This window comes from Sebastes umbrosus, chromosome 7, assembly GCF_015220745.1.
Source record: "Sebastes umbrosus isolate fSebUmb1 chromosome 7, fSebUmb1.pri, whole genome shotgun sequence".
Lineage (NCBI taxonomy): Eukaryota > Metazoa > Chordata > Actinopteri > Perciformes > Sebastidae > Sebastes > Sebastes umbrosus.
The window spans coordinates 27,919,658-27,934,360 of NC_051275.1; the positions used below are offsets into that span (position 1 = coordinate 27,919,658).

The window sequence follows — 14,703 nt, forward strand, 5'->3', positions numbered from 1 at the left end:
CACACACACACACACACACACGCACACACACACACGCACACAATGAGCTTATGCAGCAGTCCTCTTTACTTTTTCAATGCTGGAAATATTGCAGAACAAAAATGTAAATGTTTTATTCAAATAATAATTGGAAACAGCAGCACTGTCTGTGAAGCTTTACATTTTGCAAGTTGAAATATTAGTACTGAAATGTTTTTTGTAATCTGAATACTTAAATTAAAACAACAACATTTATTAATTAAATTCATAGCCCTTTTGGTGCCCGACAACCCCCCAAACTCTCTCACACAATGTAAACAGTGCTTAACAACAGCCGCCCACTTTAATTATTCATGGTTTACAAATCATTTAGTGGTCATTAATGAATATTTGATCATGTAAGCTATTTCAAAATGTTTAACTGGGGGATCCTAAATACTATATTATTGTGAGTTGTTGACCAAACAGCAGCTTTATTATGTCCTGAGGATAGTCTTTTACTTTCAAAGATATCAGATTGCATGTGGACAGCGACCCTCGTTAGGAGACCACATCTGATTAAAGGATTTTATGCGTTACTTCTGGATATACAGCGTTTTGATATACTTCGAAAGATAAAGATAAAGACTAGGGGACAAATGATCTTTCCATTTCCTGTGTAACTTTATCTCATTCAATATTCCTTTGATCCTTATGATCAGTCGATCCCAAAGCACTAATGGGATAGTTTGACTTCTGTGTCGTAGAAAAACAAGACAGTTCTTGTTAAGATAAGGTTCAATCTCTCAGCCATTCCACACAACACGACGATCACAAAGCAGTGTGCAGGTTTAGAAGCTCAGATGTAGTTTAGGTCACAGATAAAGATAAAAATGGTGCTGTGATTTTGATCATCAAAGATCCAAATCTGTTCATTCTGCTGCAGTTTTTCTTGTCAAACAAAACCCATTACTGAAGTTCCCACTGGCAGCTTTTCCTGCTGTCCATATAAATGTTGAGCTGGCAGATAACTAGCCGCTGAATGTGCTGAGAAATCAACCTTTTATAGGAGTTGCTGTCATTTAAAACCTTTTGTTGGCAGTTAAAATGTCTTATTCAGCCTTAATGTAGAAGGGTTTTGGTAATAATTTTAGCAATAAGGTGAACTGTCTGTATTTAGTCGAGAAGTTCACAGCCTACCACAGGACACTTTACACGGCACACAAGGACAATTATTACTCTAATTTGAAATCATTTTAAAAGATTTGTCAATTTGCAGTGGAATTAATGTCCTAATCTCAACACAGGTTTACATGCTCTTCTCGGATTAGCTTTAATAACCATCTTTAGTAGGAGCAGCTCGCTCAGTGACTCAGATAATGAATGTAGTATATGCTGTATGTGATGTATGAATAGAGGAATGACTGTGGGTTCAGTCTTTCAGTGTGTTTACAGTTGGATCTCATTGAGCTCACTGACTGAAGGCAGAGATAAACAGAGCTGTGTGGAGGTGAACAGTATGTGACGATACTTATCAGGGTTTTTATTATTTTATAATCAGGTCAATAGTGTGAACACGCTGTGAGAGGATCCTGTATTTAAATAATGTGAGAACATAGTGTTACATGTCATTTCAATTCCCTGCGGCGTTGCAGTGCAACTTTTATTCTGAAGTGCTGTTTTATTTCACGGCTATTATTTCAGTGACCTCGACTCTACATTTTATTCTCAACGTACTCAATTAAATCTTCATTGTTGTGCTTTTGTGTTGCTTTCACTGAGAAATGACTTAAAAAATGAGCTGCATTTGGATAATGTTCAGTGTAGCTGAGATTAATGTGCACTGCAGTTTGAATCCTATTTATTTTGCTTTTCATACCCATTCCATAACCATAATACATGAATTCAAGGAGATGTTTTGAAATTGGAATCGACAGCTAGAGTGATATAACACAGCTGTTAGAATCTAGTTTCCAGTCTTCATTTCCAGCTTGAAGGAAACCAAAACATCAATGCTCGTCTTTTATTAAATTCTGCTGTTAAAGTGAGTTTCTGCTGATTTCCATTTGACCAAACTGCCAACTTAGGAGGAAAGAAAAGAACAAAAACTGCTTGTCAGCAAAAGTATTACACTTTATATTTAACTCTTATACTGGAAAGCAATGCAACAAATCAAATTAATTTAAAGAATATCTGACACAGCAGCATCTCACACAGAACAGCAGAGAATAACTATTTGTGTGGTGCAAAAAAAAAAAAGAAAACTAAATGAAAAGCACAGTTGGTTGTCAGATGTCTGGCACTGATCATCCTGGTTTTTGGAAACACTGTTTTTTTCTCTCCACTCTTCAGCCAAACACTTCACATTTCCATTACTGACACACTCTTTCCTGAGGCGATCAAACACCATGGAGGCAACAAGATGGAGGCCTGGCTGTGAGGTTCAGAGAAATCACTTTCTTTTCTTCTTCCCTACACTACAGAAAATGTTCCCTCTAGTCTAGTTGTTCTCTTCTTCCTGGATGTACTTTCCCATCAGCCTCCATCACAGCTCCTTCACATGCGGTCCAATCAGAAAGGTCCAATCAGAAAGGTACTTATTCTTCTGGCAGTGGAAGTTGATAGGATGTTTCTCTCCTCCTACCCGTCACTTGACCTCCTCCTGTAGATGCTTTTCTTGCTTTATAATCATCAACATGGTGTTTGTGTGTGATGTGTACAACAGTACAGCGGCTATAAAGGGTCGATGTATTGAGTAATGAGTCCGCTCCACTGGGATCTGACATTAGCTGCTTGTGTTGTGTGTTTGAATCAGTGTGTGATCGTCTGTGGGAATCTCTCTGTCTCCTCATTAGGTTTCCCACCATGCAGCATGGATAACAGTGGCTTTGGATGCACACGCACACACAAAGCTCAATGCAGCGGAGTTTCTGTGTAAAATAGTTGGTTTCCTCTGTGATATAAAACCTTCATCCATCACTAGTTCACGGCTTTGAAATAACCACATAAGGATTTATTGTGTAGGAGGAGGAGCCCACATGTAGAGATGTGTTGTGTAACGACATCAGGGATGTGCTTTGAAATATTCACTAAACACTTTCATTAAGATCTCTGAACATCCTCTTTGATGTGACTAAACTTCTTCAAACCATCCTGGAAAAGGCTTCATGGCTTTTGGGACTGCAGCAGCATCTCATATCTCATATTTTGCACACAATATCCCAGATACATATACACAGCGAATGTAGTGTACATATATTCTGTACACACACACATGTGCACTCACGCATAGCAACTGGTTTAATGCACTTTTCACCAGCAGCATCTATATTATTTCTTTGTTGAAGTAGATTTAAAGCTCAAAGTCACAGCTTCTCATTTCAATAAAAATAAAACTCATGTATTAAACAATCTCACACATAATAATAAAAACAGAGACATAAAATCAAAGCATTAAATTGTTTCCGGAATAAACTTGTTTGGCTGATCAGGGCTTGTTTCTTAATAATATGATACAAATATTCTGTCTGGATTTAAAGGTTGTATCAGACCCTGCTGGTTAATTTCAGAGACAGAGTGTGTTATGGGACTGTTGTATTAACAGCTGATGTTTAGGGACTCTTGGCAAAGTCTTTATAAAATGGTACATATATGGAAAAATGCTGCATTGGCTTTTATCAAATTCAACCTCCAGACTCTTCACACATCTGACATCTGTTCTGTAAGCATCAAGATCTGAAGGGACTTCTTCCTTTTTTCATTTTTGGAAAACTTTACTTTGCTACTGTAGCTGTAGATGGTTGTTAGATTGGGAATGTTGGTGTCATATTGGTGTGAAATATGACAGAGAAACAGAGAACGTGAAAAAGAGAAAAGGAATTCAAGATGTCAAGAGCTGATATCAGCTTCATTCCTCTGGGATCAGAGCGCTACTGTGCAGAGAGGAAAGATTTGATCCCGAGATTCTCTCTGACTCTGGTTTCTCTTCAGTGACACCTGGACACTTTAAGTATTTGACACAAAAGCATATTTCATTTTGTAAGGAAGAAAAACAAGCAGATAAATTTCATTTCATCTATTTTCATTATGGAATTGATATAGCTTTCTAAATTGTGAATGAGCTATCCAAAGACTATTCTCTGTGTTGACAATGAAATACAGTCTGACCGATAGAGCAGACTGAGCTGAGAACAAGCTCTCTAAGTGGTGTAAAGCTGGAGAATTCCCCCTAAACTACTGTGCAGCTGCTTCACGGTTCCAGCTTGGATTACATTTCAGGGAAAGCAGGCAGGCGTTTAAGCAGCAGGCTCTCCAGTGATGTGCAGCAAGGCTGGAGAGAGAGGAGCAGAATCAGACCCTGAGTCAGTTGTCAGTCAGACTGTAAGAGTTTTACTGGTTTTGGCACTAGAAGAGGTTATTTCACTATAGTGCTCTGCATGGAAGTGACAAATGTTTAGGTTGTGAGATTGTGAAGACGACCTACAGCTAATGTACTAATGAATATTCCCTCAGCTCCATGATTAAGGAGCACTGCTGTGCCGTCCATATTCTCCTGGCTTCCTGTGGGAAGAAGCAGACAGAGAACATGCTGCAGGAAGAACATGAAAATTAATCATGGTAGCATTAAAACATATTAATTTACTGAATATGGCTAAATATAAAAGTGCTGTTTTAGATTTCTCTTAGGTTTGCTCATATGTGTGTGGATTATTATCATGTCGGGACAATTCAGAGGAGTTAATGTGTTGATAAATTCAGTCACGTTGTGTATTAAACCATTTATTGTAAATATCGAGTTAGATTGATGGAATATCATCTGCTCTTTAATCCATCCTCTCTCACCACTGAAGTCTGTCTGCACTGACTGCTGGCTGTTGGTGGTCAGCGCCCATCTGAGACTGTCCTCCACCTGTTGTAGTTCCACCTCAGCATCCAGACAAAATATGGTTTTATTTGGATGTCAACTACTTCCAAATCCAGAAAACCACAAGTACAGAAATTTAACACTTTTTTGTTCACACCAAGACATCTATCTCATCAAATATCTGCATACATATAGTGTATAAGATAGATATTTATACTATGAATACCATTAGAATATACATAAAAAATGTCTGAATAACTAAAACCATTGACACGTTTCATCACTTCACCCTTGTTGGGTTGTGTTTGTATAATTTGTTATCTCATTTGAAACAAAGCTGGTTTCAGGTCAGATCATAATCAATCAAATCCACTCTCTCCACCAGGCTGTTATACCATAACTGTCATATAGTAAATCACAGACTTCAATATAATATTGAAGTGAAAAGCTCACATAGCTCTGGCTCTGCTTTTTAACTTGCAAATATTGTCCAGGTTCTCAGACTGAGTCTGTCTGTACAGTGAGATGTGTCACTTTGTGAGGAGAGAGCAGAAGGGAATATAGAGTCATCCACTCCTCTTGAGCTCATTTACATTTGTCTCGCCTCAGAATGGACTCAAGTCTTTACACATGTCATGCTGCATATTGAGCGGTGTGTGTTCACTTGAGTGTGTAGGAAGCTGCCTGTGAGTTCAAACTGCTCCAACATCTTTTCATTCTTCTCTGAACATCATTGAGTTATTGTTGACTTTTGATGCAATTGTTATATTACTGTGAAGGTTTAAGGGATACTAGCTGTTTTTTTATAACTTTGGTGTTGAAGTTGTGACTTGCAGTGTTAATGGAGGATTTGTCTTTGCGGTTTCCATAGTGATAATTAAACCTGTCCCCATCTAATCTTAATGGAATAACAGCTGTACTGTCAGCTGTACTGTCAGTGTGCTAATAGAACAGTCTCTCTGCTCACACTAACGTGATGCTGAACTTGTGACTATAAATCAATGCTGTCTCAGCTCAGTCCATTGAGCCTCCATGGCTCAGTGAGCATGTGGCTTTTAGTCAACCTTTGTTGGACTAATCTGATCTGATGACTGCCAGTAAATGTTGAAAGGTCTGGGATGGAAAGGTTGATTCATTTGCCAATTGATCAATATCCAAAGAATGATGTGATGGATATTTAAATAATAGCAGGACACAGTAATGACTTTACAGTGAAAATATGTTTCATAATTTTATTTTAACATTTAGCTATCTTAGTGAAGTTTCAAGGATGAGTTTTAACTCCTGACTGATAACTTAATTATCAGCATTAGATTTTTAGACCATTTATGATGTTGATTTTCTGTCTGCAGGTGTTTATTGCCTTTTTATACAGTCGTGTAAGTTTGAGAAATAACCCTTTTAAAGGAAAACTATAGTGTCAAAAGTGTTTCCTGAGTTGTCCTGTCCGGTGTGTGTGTGTCAGTGGCTGAGGGCCTCGTTCAATCAGAGAAACACACTGAAGATGCTTAGAGCATCACAACCAGCTGGAGAGAAGAGGAGAGAAATACGTTGTGAAGGGTCACTCTGAAGACGTTTACAGAAATCCTGATGTGTCCTTCATTGGTTGCCAGTTGCAGTTTGTCAGGTGATCTGTGCTGTGTTTCCTCCTCCTGCCTCAAAGGAGCATAAACTGCTGTGCAGTGTCTTGACATTTGATAAGCTCTCAAACTAAACTCCCTGCTTCATATTTCATCTTCTCGTTGCATACTGTACACATCATGACTTTTTGATGGCAGTCAGCTTTCTCTCCTGTCTCAGTCACTCAGTTGTTGTAATCCCTCTTCTTAGCTGCTTTGTTCATCTCCTGTTGAGTTACAATGCTCCTGTTTGAAGTCTTTTTAATCTCAGTTTGGCTACTGTGAATGTGGTGAAACTAAGTTAACATTTTGGTAGCAACCATCTGAAGTCGTCTGCTCAAAGCAAACTTCCACATTCAACACTGCTGACTCTATTGAACATTTATGTGCACTGTAGAATACAGTCATGTGAGAGGATCACTGACACCGAAGAATATTTGTGAATAGAAGTTGAGACGTTTCAGAGATGAGGCTTAACGTGCTTCAGGTTCATCACATCATCCGCTGCCATGGGATGATGGAAACTCCTCCTCCTCCTCCTCTCTTCATCCTCTCTTCTCTGCTCAACCTCTTTTTATCCACACTCTGTTTTGAAATGCAAGCCAACCAAATCAATCTCTTTTTCTATACTGTAGCACATTTCATAGATCAAAATGCTTTGCAAGACATCTCAAAAATATATTCAGAGAGCAAAGAAGATTAAGGGGAATATGAAATCTCTTTACACATAAATCACCTTGACTCAGTGCTGGAGGAAGATGTGTCAGCTGGCTGGGAGCTCCAAGCTGCTCGTCCCAAAGATCCACTCCACTGGGTTGGAGAAAGATGCACTCAACTCCACAACATATTTATTAATATCAGCCTCCATTTATTTATTGGCACATATTTATTACAAATAAATGTAAAACAATGTTTTGTATTTTATGAGAAAAACACGCATACTATTACATGGTAGACATTTCTTTATATTTGCTCACAGCCCAATTGTCACTGTCAAAATCTGTTATATCTCAGGAGGGAAGTGTCCTCATAACATTTTGACAAACCGCTTTCTTTCCTTGACTCACTTGTCTTTATGTTCCTGCTCAACCAACAACCCCTAAAACGCTCCATTATTTGTTTGAATATCGCAGCATTCCCCCGTTAGGTGATACCATGTCTCATCCATATGTGACATTAAGATGTTTCAATCCCTGCACTAAGGCGCATTACATAAATAAAGGTATTGAGTTTGTGTGAAGCAGCAGCATCAGATCAGAGAGATGTGGTGTGACTCCTGCTGCAGGGGGGGAGGCTGATAAGAACCAATAAAACACTCTGGCAGCTGTTGTGTAGCTGTAAACCTGTAAAGAGAGAAGAATGAGTCTGACTGGAGCAGTTCCATCTCACAGAGCTGTGGAGAGAGACGGCAGCAGGACCACCACCGTAGGCCAACACCTCCTCATGAGAAGGACCTGAAGCAGTGAGTCTGCTCATGTGGAACGATGCTGCACTGAAACAATAAGATGAATAATCGATTAGTCTATTCACACTTCATTAACTGGAAAGCATATTTGATAATCAGTTCATTGTTTGTCATGAAAACCAGACTGTTCCTTGTTCCTGTTTCACAGCTGTGTAGACTTGCTGCTTTTCTTTGTCTGATGTGAGGAGCTGTCTGTGGTGCTGAACCTCAGTATTTTCATCTTTTTTAGCTCTTTTGCTGCAGAACGTTTTCGCCTTAGCTTTTAGTTTTGAGATGTCTTGTTGTGACGGCAACTCATATCCTGCCACTCTCTCTCTCCACATAGTATCACCAACTAACTGACCAACTGAACAACAATTTACCAGTTCATGATAAAAAAGTGACTTCCGACCACGACCTCCTTATTGACCTCAGCACTTTACTTCCTTGATAAGATAAGATATTCCTTTATTAGTCCCACAGTGGGGGAATTTGCAATGTTTGTTGTTGTTTTTCCGTGAATCTTCTTTTTTTTTTTTTATCTGTTTAGCTGATTATTAATGTCCCCTTATTGAACAGAGCAATCTCCTCTCACATTAGTTATGTTATCAGTCAAGATGAAAATATGCACTGTGACATTTTATGCTGTTATTATGTTGCACTATATTGCAAGATGATCACATTTGTAAGACGTAAAAAGACTCTCATATGAATGCTAACTCTAGAAGACATCATACTCCACTGTGAGGAACCTGTAGGCTTATTTGTTAACTGTAGCTGTTTTATCTAAATGTTTCCAGGGCTGAGTGTGTGGCTGTTAGAAAATCACTGAGATTATCAAATGTGCACATGAGGTGTGTAACACCTTCAGAGGGCTCAGTGGTAATTTCTGATATCCCAGAACAGCTAAAGGGCTAAAGACTGCTACACTGTGCTTATCTACATTTATGCTGATCCCTAGCCTTGCTGTATTAATCAATATGTTCTAAACCGCCTATTGATTTCAACGACAGCTAATCGGGCCGATGATGAGAAGCTTAAATGTAGTCAGCAGTTTTAAAGACTGAACTGGTTCAGCTGCAGTTATACCAAGATCTGAAAATTACCCATGACACTTCAGGCCTAACAAATATATGAAATAAGTAAATGTTCCTAACAATAACAGGTCTGATTGATTGGGAGTTTAAAAGTGAACAAGAACTGACCTCACACCTCAGTTTCCTCCTTTGCTCTTTTGGCTCTTTGTGGGTCCAGTCTAGTTTAGTTTTTGGCAGCATTGTAGCATCATTGTGAATCCAAAACATGCATTTGTCACCCGTTCTTGACATCATCTGTGTTTGGATGGCCGTCAGCTGGAGCATCCTAACAGAGATAATGCCAGAGGGCTAGCCATGCTCACTTATCTTTGCTGTTTGATGCTTATCTAAGGCAGCACACTGTGGCCGCCCATAAGGCCCACGAATGCCAACGCTGCTGGCTTTCTAGGTGGAGAGAAGGAATGTGGGTGGAGAACATTTACATTTTCAATAGATGGATGGTAGGTGGGAGGAGATGAAACATCTCTATGTGAAATACAAACACTAAACACTGAGCTGTTCCTGGATCAACTATAGATACTTGTAGCCTGTGGTTTGTGTTTTTGTATTAGCGAGTAGTGTAATGTTTTACTGTCACTACACAGGGAGCTGAAGATTAAAGAACCTCAGCTGTATCTTATGTTCTGTTTTTTTGTTACTGGCAGTTTCTTTGTGTTGTAGGTGTGAATATTTTCCTCTCAGTCTGCCAGCAGCTGTGTCTCTGCAGTGCGCTGAGACCAACATTAGACACAGTGACAGGTCTGTAGACACACTGACTCCAGGTTCACTCTCCACAGGTCGTATGGCATCAGGGTCTGTTGTGTTAATGTCATGTGTCACGCTGACAGCGTCAGGAGAGGCTCCGGGAGTGGATGTGACCCACAGAGAGGTGAAGAGAGACACAGCAGGCAGGAGGCCAGGAGGAGAGAGGAACATAACACAATCCACTGTCAGACACACACGCTGCCATACTGCCAGAGGTTACTCAGCTGGCTGGCATGGAAATTCTCACTATTGAACCAACCGGCTGGCATTAGCAGCCTCTAGCCATGGCAAAGGACAAGGAGCAGCCAGTCACAGCAGGAGAGGACAGGATGGGAACAGTGAGGGAGCAAAGAGGCATAATCTGTCCCAAAAGGCAAAGATACAAGACTGACACAGGCAGTGATGGAGGTTTTGAAATGACAACATGGATCTGTGGATCTGACTCAGTGCCAGAGGAGAGAGACGGGGCCAAATGTTCAGCTGATACAGTATGTTTTATTCATCACTTTGCAGTGGTTTTACAGATAACCCTTCACTGTGCTGTGATCACTGTCATCCATTCTACTCCATGCTCTGACGTCCCTCTGGCATCCTGCCTGGACGTCTGACATGCAGCCCAGACAGCTGTTAGAGAAATACTGGTCTTCTGACTGGCATCGCCTCTGATTGAGGTCCGAAGTTTGGTGTTTCAGAAACTTTGTCGAAGCAGTTTCCTCTACGGTTGTAAAGCCTTGAGTCTGACTTTGGGTTTGACTATAAGACTGTGATACTCAGGACACTAAGAACCTCCCATTGACATCATTTAAGTATATCTTTAACAGATATATATTACCAGGTTTTGTCCTTTTTAAATTTCCACTCACATGACACCCTTGATCAGATCACCGCCCTCTGGTTGGAGCTAAATTAGAAACTAAATTCTTGTTGGACTGTCGGCTGTCGTATAAATATTTAACAAAGAGGAAAGTGGAAATGTAAAACTCTGTTTCTTCTGTCCTACTGAGAGACTCCGACAGCAACACAGATTAATTTCTACAGAAGCAGATATTCCTCTGAATCAGGACATCAAGCAGTTTGTGTTTATGTCCACAGCGTCGTCCTCTCAGTCAGTAAATCATTTCCCTCTCTAAGCCTTCCAGGAGGGAACGCTGGCAAATGGACCGATTCACTGACTCCACTTTTAATAATGACATGATGTCCAGGCTGCACTTCTTTTTAGGGAAAAAAATAAACATCTTTGGTAAATAGACAAAAAGCAGACGATGTTCAGTGTGTGTGGTTTCACATTCTAATGTCCAATGCAGCTCTCTGAACTGTAAGTGCTTCGTCAATGTGCTGATTCAATGAAGCTGTACTGCACAGTTTCCATCTGTGGATCAGTCGAAAAATAGAGTGAGATAATGGTCTGATATCATTTTAAATTATGCCTATTGAAAATAAGAATTATTTATCCAGTTGGCCACCATAAAATAAGATACATGTCACAATAAAACACTTTCCCCCATACAGCAGTCAGACGCATTTGCACATTAACAGTTTAAGAGGGAGAACAAGCTTTTAGCTTTTATTCAGAGCTTTTAACACAAATTATTGGAGAAGCCCTGAGTCTAGGCAGTTATGGTGATCAGGTCTGCTTTCATGGCAGCATTTTAACCTTGTTAACTTCTCATCCTGGAGAAAACTGATAGAAACACTTTTTGGCAACCAGAAATAATTTTGGATTTTGGAGATTTAGCTCGTTAGAAAGACTGACATGTTGTTACAGAAGTTCTTTAAATGATACTTGGCAGAGATCTGTAGGACTCTAGCATAAAATGTTAAGTCTGAACATTGTTTTTCCTCCTGACTGCTCTTCTGACTCCTTGATCACACACCCAGTTTGTTCTGGGAACTGTAGAAAGATTTAATTTCTACCGTTTGGGTCTCTCTGGTCCAGCTGGAGTCACGAGGGGCTGTAGCCTCTCTGCAGCCTCCGGCAGTAGAGAGGAAGCAGAAGGAAACATGAGCTGTGAGCCATAAATATCAGTGCTAGATCCCTGTCTTCTTCAGCAGTGGTGATGAACCTCGATAGGGAGCTTCAGGTGTGTCCTGTCCTCCCCTTACAGCCGAGACTTTGCCAAACTTCCTCAATTCTGCGGTTTGTCCCAGGAAGCTTGTCACCTTCACTTTCAGCAAATACTTGTTATTCAGGAAGGTAGGAGTGGAACTCCACTGGCCTCCCTCACACCTCACCAATACATATTTATGAAAACACAGTAGGTGCAGAAGAGATGGACTTTTTTGTCCTCAAACTCAAGTTGGTGGTAGCTGTAGAGTAGACTAGTGGTATAGATAAACTACAGTTGTCTACAGTTGAGTCCTGTCTAGAGAACTAAACAAGAAAAATAGTTTAGTGCAGCATTTGGTCAATGAAACAGAAACTGCCCGCACTGCATCTCTTATTAGCTCAGCTCAACATCCTGCTGTTAAACTGCTGAAGGGAAGATCTGATGTGTGTTCAGTTTGTTGTTGTCGAAGCATTTTTACTTCATTCTGAAATCATTAGTATCTTTCAGTAGAGCACCAGGTACAACAGCAACATATCTCATGTTAGATACTCATCCAGTCATCTCAGAGTTTGTAACAGAAACTCTGATCTCTTTCTAAACCTTTGAAAATGCTGAATCACCTTTACTCATCGCCCAAAGCAGAAAAACAAGTCCGGTGGAATAAAATAAAATAAAAAGAAGCAGAGTTGGAGATGGATTTGAATAGATGACGATGAGAGACACACAGAGAGATGGAGATGGAGGGAAATGAGAGGAAGAGACTTATAATCCAAGCAGTTGAAGGAGAGAGACATTTTATTTAACTAATTAAAAACAATCCTCTTGGCAGAACCAGTTTCCACAGCAACTGATCAAATGTCTGCTGTAATTGTTCTTTTTATTCTGTTCAGTATTTTATTTCAAAACCCGTCTTTTCTGTATTTTTACTGGTATTAACCAGGCTTAGCTGAGCATATAAAGGGAATAAAAATACATTAGTTTCAAATCTATTAACAGACATCTGAGCTCACAGGAACATTAAAAATGTTTTTAGAGGCAATGTGAAAAGGTTTTTCACAACCTGAAACTCAGTTTATGAGTTATGACTGTTTAAAATGTAAGCTTTGACCTTTAATTATTGCAGTTTTATGTTTTCCAAAATAAAATAACCCAACACTGAACAATGCAGCGTGTTCTTATTTACCCACAAGTGACAGACTTAATGCACTAGGATAGTAAAAAGTTTTTTTTTTCTCTTGTAAATATATTCATAATACAAGTTCCAATAACACACACACTCCATTTTCATGCATTTGAAAAATGTGAAAGCCATCACTTTGTTAATAGTCACAATGAACACTGATTGTGCCTCAGTGACAGAAACCAATAAAACAGAAAAGCTTAGAGGAAAGTGTCTGCTCAGGGTTTTGCTTTATTGGACATTGTGAATTCATTTCTTCTTCCAGCTGCCAGTTGTTACTGTTCTGCAAGCCTTGCACTTTTAGTAGATGAATACAGTATGCATATATTATGTAATTAAGAGAGCAGTTTGCTAGATAGCTTTATCATGGGGGAAAGCTCAGACGCTGAATAATTGGAATAATTAGAATTAGTAATGTGACTGGATTACATTCAGACACTGTCATCCATTACATCCACTCACTGAAATTTCCCAAGCGACCAAGTCTGGTTTGACTGATACACGGAGCGGTCCTGCTTGTAGGAGGGAAGTTGTCATCGATGTAACATTTCCATTTAAAGTGGTCAGTCGGGGCGGCCATAGTCAGCCTGTTGCTCTGCAGCAGAAGCAGCAGCAACAGACGGAGAGAGAGAGTCTGGCTAGCAGCCTCTTGTGTCTCCACTGCAGTGTGAAATGCTGCTCCGCTCGGCTCCACCTCTTCAGGTCTGATGCTCCTTTATCATCGGCAGCTCGTCAGATATGAGCCGGGCTGTGAGCCACATGATGGTGACCAGTAAAGGAGACGCCAGCTGAGAGAGAGAGTATTCTTTTTATGTGACTCTTTGCTTTGGCAACATGTTTGATGGTCTCTGCTTCCTTTTCTGGAGGTGCAGCTGCTTCTGCTGCACCCTCATATGAAAGGCCTGGACCACTTGTTAACGTTGCATGAGTCTTGTTGTGTTCAGGCTGCAGTATTTTGTCTAGGGTAATTTCTTATAGACATTAACCATCAGGCTGAAACATAGGAGTGTTTGTTGTGTTTGATCAGCTTCTGGTCGACTCTTCACCCAGAAGATCCTCTTCTTCTTTTGTTTTAACACTCTTCCAGGTCAGAGAGCGTGTTTGATGATGTGTTGGCAAATCTAGAACTACATTGTTCTGCTTTCTCTTCCTCACATTATTTTAGCTTATCCCTCTGGTGTGTCACTTCCAATTAATAAAAACACAACTCCCGTTGACTGAATCTCTTTGGTCAGTTTAATGAGGCTTCTCCACTCTCTGTCTTCCTGTGTGTGTGTCAGTAACATGAGGTCCAGCAGCTGTTTCTCCCTAATCAGCATCATGCTGAGCTGCTGAATATCTGAGTGCGTCTGCGTTGAGAACTGTTATCTTTCCTCATCAGTTGAATCGTTCTCACTGTAAATGGTAATCATTAGTAGCTCCTAGCTCTGGTTTCTGTCAGCAGGGCAGATCTGCTGCTGGGACTGTGATCAGGGCCCAGTGTGCTGCACAACAACTTCCTGCTGGGAGATGTAGCTGTGAGGTTACAAGGCAGATTAACAGCTACATCAGGCAGGATGAATGAAGAGGATGGAGATAAAATGTAACATGAATCAGTTTTATGCTAATAAAACCTCAGAGAACATCTGAAAGGGAAAATCCCTGAGAGGAACACACAGAGAAAGATCTTGTATCATTCTTCTTTAATGAAGGAAGTCATTTGTTTTCAGTGGAGATTATTCTAGCTTGGTTTCTCTCCTCTGTTGTGCT

General features: G+C 40.1%; 1 protein-coding gene across 1 annotated transcript in view; it reads left to right on the top strand.

Moving 5' to 3' along the window:
* LOC119491416 (limbic system associated membrane protein) overlaps positions 1-14,703 on the top strand; it is a 622,005-nt gene that overhangs the window by 5,353 nt on the left and 601,949 nt on the right. The window lies entirely within an intron of this gene.